We start from the raw sequence: 9903 nt of genomic DNA, 5'->3' as shown, positions 1-9903 counted from the left end.
CAAAGCCCAAACATGTAACATTCAACAGGACACATTCAAATCAAACAGTCAGACAACATACAAGAACATATACCCCAGCCGGCATTGCTCCCTGCCTATTTTCGTACAGCACACTATGTGTGCGCACACCTTTATTCACAAACTCTTCAACTTATACTCTTTTACCGAAGCTGCTACAGCTCGATTGGCCGAATACCCTTAGATCCTATTTCGGTGAATTTGACATCTGCCTTACATGTAACAGATTAGCGGTTTAGCAGTTTTAATTTAGTTTGAGTGAAGGAATTCATTTTATAGCAAAATCCGAAATCGTGAAGAACTCATGAAAGTAAGCTTATTCTCGGATTCCTGAAACTTTAGATTTGCTCTTTCTTTTACTGCAAAGTACAACGTTGTTTTTTTTGTTTAAATCTTTCTAGACATGGTAAATATTAAGGACAAAGCAGTTTTCACATAGTTTGAGTGAAGGAATTCATTTTATAGATAAAATCCCAAGAGTGCTGAGAAAAGAGAGTGAATGCGAAGTAGACTTTAACACGGCTATGGGAGCGAGCCGAGTGTGGGCTAACCAGGAGAATTGCTTGAAAGAAACGCGACCCCGAATGAGCGGTCAGAACAAAGCCTCAATACGGGATTCTCGTGGTGTTTTTGTTGCTGCCTTGTCTTTTGCACAGAGTAAAAGACAAGGCAGCCATCGAATAGGGCCCGATTGTTCCTACTTGGTCAGCCGAGGAGCAAGGGGGGGGGGAGCAAGCGTCTCAACCAAGCAAAGCTCACCATGGGGAAGGTGGCTATGCCAACAAGCCTGATGCCCTGCTCCCGCAGTGACGGATAATCGTACTCTGGTTTCTCTTCATAACGTACAAGTCTTTTGCCTTTTACTAAAGATTTCTGTGGAGAGCAGCACTAATGAGTTGTTTCTATTTTTGGCAGGCTTTACCTTTGCGGGTGAAGCCCTTTCTGCCTGTGCAAAAGAAATCTTCTTACTGTGCAGAGTGACTTCTCTGAGTAGAGTCGCCTTACTTGTTGCGACTGTGCCGATGTTCGAAGCTGGAGTGCAAAGTTGTTGCTTGAATGGTGCTTGCTGGAGCGTGCGGGAGTGCAAAGTTATACCATTTAAAAGGGCTGAAGAGTGCTCAGTGCAGCGGGTGGGCGACACTCTGGCCACCTTGAAAACCGAGGTTACATCCACTACCAGGGGCAGCCCAAGTTCTGCCGCAAGTGTGGTTAGCATGGGCACCTGGTTGAGGCTTGTACCAAGGTGTTATGTGGGAAGAGCAGAGAAATTGGGCAAACTTTTGGAGAGTGTCCAAATGGCAGGAAATGTAATCTCTGTGGAGAATTAAATCACCTCTTCAGAGATTGCCCTAAATCTTTTGCCAACAAATTAAAGACGGTAAAGCCACAGTCAAGCCAACAAAGAGAAGGACCAAAGGTGGCAGTTGGTGAACAAAGTGAAGAGGTTGACCCAATAAATTCAAACTTCCCGCCAAAAGCTTGGATTGGAAGTGAGGAGCAAAAAGGGGAGGGGCCTGTAGAGGCCTCACCACTCAGTGTTGAAGTCTGTGAGAATTCACAGGCAGAGGGTGGAGCTACGCTAAATGAGGAGGAAGAGCAGACAGGTGAGTCTAGTGAAGATACTCACCTCCCCGAAGGTCAACAGCCGAAGAGGACGGCATCTGAGCCTCTGATTCCCCAGTGGTATCAGAGAAGAGGGGAAGGGTTAGGTCCCTTTCAGACAGTTCTTCAGTGGAAGAACCTAGAGTCTTCCCCTCCGACTCACCAAATGAGGTCTCCTTTTTAACTTCAGCTCTGCAATCAACCCCCAGGGACTCAAAGTTAAATGCAACATTGCGTCAGAGGCCAACACCGAGAGTCCGAAAAGGAAATATAGATCACCCTACTCACTTTTCACCTAAAGAAATGAAGGAAGAGCTAGTTTACCAAGAAATAACCTGTGTGTAATTTTGATAACTTAGAAAAACGAAAATGACATACCTACTTTCCTTTATGCTTTTAATGGTTCTCACCTTCTCAACACTAAATGTGAGAAGTGTGAAATCAAAGACAAGAGCCCAGAGTATTTTATCCTTCTTAGACTCCATAAAATCAGATGTGTTTTTAATACAAGAATGTGGACTACCTTTTTTAAAAAACCATAGACAATGGGAGGAAATGTGGCCCCATTTATCGATATGGAGTGGCTCAAATCAAAATAAAAATGATGGTGTGGCCATTCTAATTAAAAATCCGCATGTTCTGGTGAAAGGCAGCACAGTGGTGAGAGACGGACGGGCACTTTTAGCACACTTGAATTTTATGGGGCAAGACTTTAACCTCTTAAATATTTATGGTTTCAATGGAAAAAATGAAAGGTATGACCTTTTAGAAGATATACAGCTTTACATGCTAGGGCAAGTACCTTTAGTTGTAGGAGGGGATTTTAACTGTATCTTGAGCAGGAAAGATAGAAAAAGAGCAGGGGTAGATTTTAAAGTGGATAAGACTTCGATTTTACTTCAGGGCATATGCAGGGATTTTAAGCTTACTGACTGTTTTAAAACCATGCATCCCAGAGAGGAGGGCTTCACCTGGTTTAGTCATGATGGCACCAGAGCCTCTCGCATTGATTATTTCTTTACTAGAGATTGCCCACCCACTGATGTTAGATTAACCCCTGTTTTCTTTTCAGACCACCTTATGCTCTCCTGCACCCTTTCACCCCCTTCTGGTGTGACGGTAGGAAGTGGTCTGTGGAAACTCAACTGTTCCCTGTTGGAGGATGAAATCATAGTCAGTCAGTACAGGGAATGTTATAAAGAGTGGCAGACCCTTCAAGACCTCTACGAAACACATGCACAATGGTGGGAAATGGTGAAGGAAACGACCCAGACTTTTTTTAAACAGCAAGGTAAACGTAAAAAAAGGAAAGAGAATAGATGTATGATGGGACTACATAAACGCTTACAGCGCTACTTTAAACTAAATCAGTGTGGCATAGACTTTAAAGAAGAAATCAAATATGTCAAAAAGGAAATGTCAGTTTTAGCAGAAATAAAGAGTAAAGGAATTTTTGTAAGAAGCAGGGAGCAGGAAATTGAGGAAGGTGAAAAAGAAAGAAAGTTATAAATAAAAAGGAGTGTATTCAAAATCTAAAAAGAGAAGATGGGTTTTTAACAAAATCCACACAAGAGATGATTGAAACTGTACATACCTTTTATAGTAACATGTACAAAGAGAAACCAGTGCACTTGGAAACATCGGCAGAAATCTTAAAATTCGTTGACAAAACCGTAAAAGAGAATGCACACTTGACACAGAATTTTACTGCTTTAGAGTTAAAAAAAATGCCGAACAGGTTTTAAGAGAAGTCGAGCTCCGGGTTTAGACGAGCTTCCTGCAGAATTCTATCTGACCTATTGGGACCTTTTATCATCAGACATTTTAGATGTTTTTAAAGATTTTGAAAAACTCGACCGACTGCCTGACAGTTTTAGAGTGGGAATAGTGACTCTACTTTATAAAAAAAATGATAAGACTGACCTAAAGAATTGGAGGCCCATCACACTTTTAAACTTTGACTGTAAACTTTTTAGCAAGGTTTTAGCGACACGGATGTCCTCTGTTTTAGAGGAGGTAATTCACCAAGCTTGTGCCATCTCAGGGAGACAACTCACCGACAGCCTCGTACTGATTCGAGACATCATTGATTACGCTAGAGACAGAAACACCCGGCTTGTCATCTTAAATTTAGACTTTGAAAAAGCATTTGATCGGGTCTCGCATAAATATCTCTTTCAGGTGTTGCAGCCATCGAAAAGGGCCCGATTGTTCCTACTTGGTGAGCTTTGCTTGGTTGAGACGCTTGCCCCCCCCCCCCCCCTGCTCCTCGGCTGACCAAGTAGAAACAATCTATTCGATGGCTGCCTTGTCTTTTACTCTGTGCAAAAGACAAGGCAGCCACAAACACCACGGGAACACCGTATTGAGGCTTTGTTCTGACCACTCATTCGGTGTCGCGTTTCTTTCAAGCAATTCTCCCGGTTAGCCCGCACTCGGCTCGCTCCCAGAGCCGTGTTAAAGTCCACTTCGCATTCACTCTCTTTTCTCAGCAGATTAAAAGAAAGTTTCATCTTGGGCTCCCTGAAACTTCCATCCTGCACCGCTGTTTGCTTTTTCACAAGAGCAGAGGAGAGCGCACCATTCCCAGCGGCACTGCAGTACCGGGTCGAGGCTTGGAGTGAACGGAGCAAGCTTCTTTTTCAACTCCTATTCTTAAAAATCCATTTAATATGTTGTCCTCGTATAGAGGACATATTAAACTGATAAGAACAGATACTACACTTGATCTTAGCCAAAAGGCCGAGAAGCAATAACTGTCCACTGTTTCAGGTCCGAGGGCCCTTGCTGGCACAATGCACACTTGTAGCAGTGTTCTTTTTATGGCCATAGGTGGCCAGAGTGTCACGTTGCACCTCCGCCCACCCGCTGCACTGAGCACTCTTCAGCCCTTTTAAATGGTATAACTTTGCACTCCCGCATGCTCCAGCAAGCACCATTCAAGCAACAACTTTGCACTCCAGCTTCGAACATCGGCACAGTCGCAACAAGTAAGGCGACTCTACTCAGAGAAGTCACTCTGCAAAGTAGCAAGATTTCTTTTGCACAGACAGAAAGGGCTTTACCCGCAAAGGTAAAGCCTGCCAATAATAGAAACAACTCATTAGTGCTGCTCTCCACGGAAGTCTTTAGTAAAAGGCGAAAGACTTGTATGTTATGAAGAGAAACCAGAGTACGATTATCCGTCACTGCGGGAGCAGGGCATCAGGCTAGTTGGTATAGACACCTTCCCCATGGTGAGCTTTGCTTGGTTGAGACGCTTGCCCCCCCCCCCTTGCTCCTCGGCTGACCAAGTAGGAACAATCGGGCCCTATTCGATGGCTGCCTTGTCTTTTACTCTGTGCAAAAGACAAGACAGCAACAAAAACACCACGAGAATCCCGTATTGAGGCTTTGTTCTGACCGCTCATTCGGTGTCGCGTTTCTTTCAAGCAATTCTCCCGGTTAGCCCACACTCGGCTCGCTCCCATAGCCGTGCTAAAGTCTACTTCGCATTCACTCTCTTTTCTCAGCAGACTCTTGGGATTTTATCTATAAAATGAATTCCTTCACTCAAACTATGTTAAAACTGCTTTGTCGTTCATATTTACCATGTCTAGAAAGATTTAAACAAAAAAAACAACGTTGTACTTTGCAGTAAAAGAAAGAGCAAATCTAAAGTTTCAGGAATCCGAGAATAAGCTTACTTTCATGAGTGCTTCACGATTTCGGATTTTGCTATAAAATGAATTCCTTCACTCAAACTAAATTAAAACTGCTAAACCGCTAATCTGTTACATGTAAGGCAGATGTCAAATTCACCGAAATAGGATCTAAGGGTATTCGGCCAATTGAGCTGTAGCAGCTTCGGTAAAAGAGTATAAGTTGAAGAGTTTGTGAATAAAGGTGTGCGCACACATAGTGAGCTGTAGGAAAATAGGCAGGGAGCAATGCCGGCTGGGGTATATGTTCTTGTATGTTGTCTGACTGTTTGATTTGAATGTGTTGTGTAAGTGTCCTGTTGAATGTTTGGGCTTTGACACTTCACTGTGGTTCTTAACTGTGTGGTGTGTCCTGAAATGTTATATGTTTGGGCTGTGTGACATGCTTAATGCTTGTCAGTAGCTACCCACTTATTCATATACAGCAACTGACAACATAAGAAGTCTGGACATACTTTGATAGTAGTTGTAGAAGTATCCTTATTGATAATAGATAAACTAATTCATAGTGATAGAACAGTAGATGAACAGGTGCCTGCACGTCTCACGAAAATAAAATGGGTGTATGATTGCTGACGGCAGAGCAATACTGCCAAACTTATGAGTTCTTGTGGCAAACTTGATTCAGTGTCTTGACGTGTATACGCTGTTTCGCTGACTTGATTGTCACAAGAAACAAAGTGTGTTTGATAAGATCCGACCATTTTATTACGGGAGGATCAGTATGTATGGATTCTGATGTGACTGATAAACCCATTCGTATCTTAAGCATAATCTAATACGTGAGACAACGCCCTGGCACACAATCAAAAAAAAAAAGAGAGAGCGGTTTTGTGTCCCCACAGTCCATAATGTAGAAAAGAGAGAAAAAAGCCTTTCTGATTTGGTGTTTGTGCTCATAGTGCAGAGTGTAGAGAAAAGAGAGAAAAGAAAGCCGTTTTGGTGTCACGGGTGTTGTGACTTACACACACACATTTCTGAATTGAGAAAAGAAATTATTTTAGAGGAAGCAGTAGAGTTTAGATCCCACATTTGTTGATAGGCATTCATTTATTTCTTCACTTCTGATGAAGTTTCAACAATAAACAACAAACTTTGTATTATGAGAAAGAACCAGACTCATTCTTCAGGAATCCGAAAATAAGCACGAATTCGGATTCTCCTATAAAACGAATTAATTAACTCAAACCAAGTTAAGACTGCTTTGTCCTTCATATTTATTCATGTCTAATCAAGTTTCAACGATAAACAACGTTGTACTTTGTAGAATGAGAAAGAACTTCTTCAGCAATAAGCATCTCTCGACATATGACGAAATACAGATTTTGCTATAAAATTAATTTCTTCTATCAGCATGACTTAAAACTGTTTGTCCTCCTTATTTATCCACTTCAAATCAAGTTTCAACAATTAAAAAAAAATTGTAGTTTGAGAAAGAACAACTTAATCTTCAGCAATCAGTATAAAAAGAGGGTAACAAAAGGTGCAAATGCCAACCATACATCACTAAAAGGTGGAGCGGAAGTATTCAGTTGCAAGTAGGTGTGAATGTTCGACCATAATTTGTAAAAAGTGGGTAAGAAAAGGTTCGAATGCCCGACTAAATATTAACAAAAGCGGGAGGAGAGGCCTTCGGATGAGAGTGGGTGAGAATTTCCTACCATACAAGTATGGTGGAGAGGAAGCTGTGATTGGCCGACAATAGTAAAAAGCAGGTGAGAAAAGGTGCGAATGTCAAAACATACATGATCAAAACAGGGAGCGGAGGTGTTTGGCTGCGACAAGGTGTGAATGTCCACCCATAATTAATGAAAAACGGGCAACAAGTAGGTTCGAATGCCCAACCATACATCATCAAAAGCAGGAGTGGATGTGTTCGGCTTCAAGAAGGTATGAATGTCCATCAATAATTGCTATAAAACATGAAAGAAAATTTTCGAATATCAAACCGCACATAATCATAAGCGGGAGAGGAGGTGTTCCGCTGCAAGAAGGTGTGAATATCCACCCATAATTACTGAAAAATGGGTAAGAAAAGGTGCGAATGCCCAACCATACATCATCAAAAGCAGGAGTGGATGTGTTCGGCTACAAGAAGGTTTGAATGTCCGACCATAGTTTGTAAAAAGCGGGTAAGAACAGGTTTGTATGCCCGACTGTACACAATCAAAAGAGGGAGCGGAGTTGTTCAGCTACAAGAAGGTGTGAAAGTCCGACCATGGTTTGTAAAAAGCGGGTAAGAACAGGTTCGTATGCCCGAATATACACCATCAAATGCGGGAGCGGAGGTGTTCGGCTGTGAGTAGGTGTGAATCTCCAACCATAATTGCTGAAAAATGTGTTAGAAAAGGTAAGAATGCCGGTCCATACATCATCAAAAGCGGGAGAGGTGGTGTTCGGCTGCATGTAGGTGTGAATGTCCAGCCATAATTACTCACAAATGGGTAAGAAAAGGTAGTATTGCCAGACCATACATGATCAAAACAGGGAGCGGAGGTGGTTAAGCTGCAAGAAGGTGTTAATGTCCGACTAAAGTTTGTAAAAAGCGGGTAAGAAAAGGTGCGAATGCCCGACAATGTATGATCAAAAGAGGGAGCGGAGGTTTTCAGCTGAAAGAAGGTCTGAATGTCCAACCATAATTTGTAAAAACCGGGGAAGAAAAGGCTCGAAAGCCCGACTATACACCATCAAAAGCTGGAGCGGAGGTGTTCAGCCGCAAGAAGGTCTGAATGTCCATCAATAATTGCTAGAAAACATGAAAGAGAATTTTCGAATATCAAACCGCACATGATAATAAGCGGGAGATGAGGTGTTCAGCTGCAAGAAGGTGTGAATGTCCACCCATAATTACTGAAAAATGGGTAAGAAAAGGTGCGAATGCCCAACCATACATCATCAAAAGCAGGAGTGGATGTGTTCGGCTACAAGAAGGTTTGAATGTCCGACCATAGTTTGTAAAAAGCGGGTAAGAAAAGGTTCGAATGCCCAAACATACACCATCAAAAGAGGGAGCGGAGGTGTTCCGCTGTAAGAAGGTGTGAATGTCCGACCATAGTTGGTAAAAAGCGGGTAAGAAAAGGTTAAAATACCCCACTGTACATAATCAATAGCGGGAGCGGAGTTGTTCGGCTACTAAAAGGTGTGAAAGTCCGACCCTGGTTTTAAAAAGCGGGTAAGAAAAGGTTCGAATGCCCGAACATACACCATCAAAAGAGGTAGCGGAGGTGTTCCGCTGTAAGACGGTGTAAATGTCCGATCATAGTTGGTAAAAAGCGGGTAAGAAAAGGTTAAAATACCCGACTGTACACAATCAAAAGAGGGAGCGGAGTTGTTCAGCTAAGAGAAGGTGTGAACGTCCGACCAAAGTTTGTAAAAAAGCAGTTAAGAAAAGGTTCGAATATCTAACCAAACATAATCAAAAGCGGGAGCAGAGCTGTTCGACTGCAAGTAGGTGTGAATGTCAGAGAATAATTTGCAAAAAGCTGATGAGAAAGGGTGAGAATGCCCGACTATACACCATCAAATGCGGTAGCGGAGTTGTTCGGCTGTGAGTAGGTGTGATTCTCCAACCATAATTGCTGAAAAATGTGTTAGAAAAGGTAAGAATGCCGGTCCATACATCATCAAAAGCGGGAGAGGTGGTGTTCGGCTGCAAGTAGGTGTGAATGTCCATTAATAATTGCTTTAAAACATGAAAGAAAATTTTCGAATATCAAACCTTACATGATCATTAGCGGGAGAGGAGGTGTTCAGCTGCAAGAAGGTGTGAATATCCACCAATAATTACTGAAAAATGGGTAGGAAAAGATGCGAATGTCCAACCATAAATCATCAAAAGCAGGAGTGGAGTTGTTCAGCTACAAGAAGGTATGAAAGTCCAACCATGGTTTGTAAAAAGCGGGTAAGAGAAGGTTCGAATACCCGAATATATACCATCAAAAGCGGAAGGGGAGGTGTTCGGCTGCAAGAAGGTGTGAACGTCCGACCAAAGTTTGTAAAAAGCAGTTAAGAAAAGGTTTGAATATCCAACCGAACATAATCAAAAGCGGGAGCACAGCTGTTCGACTGCAAGTAGGTGTGAATGTCAGATCATAATTGCTGAAAAATGTGATAGAAAAGACTAGAATGCCGGACAATACATCATCAAAAGCGGGAGAGGTGGTTTTTCGGCTGCAAGTAGGTGTTAATGTCCAGCCATAATTACTCACAAACGGGGGAAGAAAAGGTAGTATTTCCAGACCACACCTGATCAAAACAGGGAATGGAGGTGGTTCAGCTGCAAGGTGTGAATGTCTGACTAATTTTTTTAAAAACCGTGTAAGACAAGGGGCGAATGCCCGACAATGTATGATCAAAAGAGGGAGCGGAGGTTTTCGGCTGCAAGGTCTGAATGTCCAACCACAATTTGTAAAAATCGGGGAAGAAAAGGCTCGAAAGCCCGACTATACACCATCAAAAGCGGGAGCAGAGGTGTTCAGGTGCAAGTAGGTGTGAATGTCCAGCCATAATTACTCACAAACGGGTAAGAAAAGGTACTATTGCCAGACCATATATGATCAAAACAGGGAGCGGAGGTGGTTCA

General features: G+C 42.5%; 3 non-coding genes across 3 annotated transcripts; 1 reads left to right on the top strand and 2 right to left on the bottom strand.

The window, feature by feature from the left end:
- Positions 1-837: 837 nt before the first annotated feature.
- On the top strand, positions 838-951 carry LOC140286178 (U5 spliceosomal RNA). Its single transcript, XR_011911057.1, has one exon. It is a non-coding gene; the product is annotated as a U5 spliceosomal RNA (small nuclear RNA).
- Positions 952-4190: 3239 nt separating this feature from the next.
- LOC140286166 (U2 spliceosomal RNA) lies at positions 4191-4374 on the bottom strand. Its single transcript, XR_011911046.1, has one exon. It is a non-coding gene; the product is annotated as a U2 spliceosomal RNA (small nuclear RNA).
- Positions 4375-4681: 307 nt separating this feature from the next.
- LOC140286174 (U5 spliceosomal RNA) lies at positions 4682-4796 on the bottom strand. Its single transcript, XR_011911054.1, has one exon. It is a non-coding gene; the product is annotated as a U5 spliceosomal RNA (small nuclear RNA).
- Between the last annotated feature and the right edge of the window lie 5107 nt (positions 4797-9903).

Source organism: Leuresthes tenuis, unplaced genomic scaffold (assembly GCF_036924035.1).
Source record: "Leuresthes tenuis unplaced genomic scaffold, fLeuTen1.0.hap1 SCAF_75, whole genome shotgun sequence".
Lineage (NCBI taxonomy): Eukaryota > Metazoa > Chordata > Actinopteri > Atheriniformes > Atherinopsidae > Leuresthes > Leuresthes tenuis.
This window is presented reverse-complemented; position numbering and strand designations above follow the sequence as displayed.